Genomic DNA, 1,368 nt, shown 5'->3' with positions numbered 1-1,368 from the left:
AAGTTGTTTATTTTTGTAATAAAATGTTTTGACCAAAATTTAATTATACTCGATTTGAAGTATTTATTTATCTGAAACTTCAGGTAGTGAAGTCTGGAAACAGTTACCAAACATTTCTGCAATTTTCCAAAGTTGACAGTTTTTTTCCAGACTACCTGGTTTAAGCCCTAAAATAGGGTAAGCTGAGAAGAAATAATTCACTTTGATTTATTTTAAATTGTAGAAATATATACCTTTGGTAAATTATTGATATATCTAAGTCAATATTTTTGGGTGACAAATCGAATATAAATTATAACTTGTTTCCCATTTTTATACTCATTTTTACAATTAACTAAAACATTATCACAATTACACAAGGTATGATTGTGTTTACAACTTGTTATAAAAATATGTTGAAAGATTATTTCTGATTAATTTATCAGATATACATTGAAAAAATCTTAAGGTTTTTTGAACAGTATGACTAGTGAGTATCAAACAAATATATTAAACAGTTTTTTTAAAGTCTCTCCGCTCTTCATCCGTCTCGGTCCATTTTGTCTATCACTGTCATGGAACTGGCAAGGGCCAGCTTGACACTCATTAGCATTCGTTCCAACCGCAATATTATCCTGCAAAGCATTATTGATAAACTCATTTGTTATTCTTCTTTTTTGTCTAGAGAAAATGTCATCTATAGCCTTGTAAGCCTTTCGCTTTCCCGCCATAACTAAGCCTTAGCTAACGTAGAACTACTTAAATTTTATAATTTTAATAAAAATTACCCTTCTTTTTCTTCCTTTCAAGTTTCCTTCCGGCTAGGTAGCGGTTTATGACAACTAAAATCACGGAAACTTTAAGAATTCTACTTTATATACGACAAACCACAATAAATTATCAAACACTAACCAAAATGAATCCCATCCGCCGATCCGAACATGCACTTCTGTTTTTGGTTACGATAAAAATCATGACTTAGCGTCACTGTAGGTGGCATGGTTGTCGCAATTTTTTTTAAATTTAAACGGTTTAAATAAAAAGAAATTATTATTATTATCATAAATACTTAACACATTTTTTAAGTTTCATATGAAGTTAAATGCATTTAAGACTATCGTTCAAAATATTTTATTTAGATGACTCTGCATGATTCCCGGGAAAATTTAAATGGGTATTTTTGATGGCTAAAAAATGGATAGTCGAATCACTAGTATATTGGAAGTTGTACTATATAAAAAAACGGACGTCATAAACTACGTAACCGACTCAAGGCCGACTGCATTTCTTGAACAATTTGAAACAGTCGGTTTTGCCGACTTAATTTCGGAATCTTTCTAAAAATTAAATAATCGTTAATTTTCCGACTCTAATCATTATTCTGTTTCG

The 1,368-nt window shown here is 30.2% G+C and overlaps 1 long non-coding RNA gene across 1 annotated transcript; it reads right to left on the bottom strand.

Annotated features, from left to right (window-relative positions):
• Nucleotides 1–252: 252 nt before the first annotated feature.
• LOC149959147 (uncharacterized) lies at nt 253–1,049 on the bottom strand. The gene is made up of 3 exons (XR_016478373.1): nt 892–1,049; nt 768–821; nt 253–614 (listed from the first exon to the last, which is right to left on the bottom strand). It is a non-coding gene; the product is annotated as an uncharacterized LOC149959147 (long non-coding RNA).
• Between the last annotated feature and the right edge of the window lie 319 nt (nt 1,050–1,368).

This window comes from Leiobunum rupestre, chromosome 2 (genome assembly GCF_980474605.1).
Source record: "Leiobunum rupestre chromosome 2, qqLeiRupe1.1.hap1, whole genome shotgun sequence".
Lineage (NCBI taxonomy): Eukaryota > Metazoa > Arthropoda > Arachnida > Opiliones > Sclerosomatidae > Leiobunum > Leiobunum rupestre.
The sequence above is the reverse complement of the archived record's forward strand: the minus strand, read 5'-3'. Positions and strand labels throughout refer to the sequence as shown.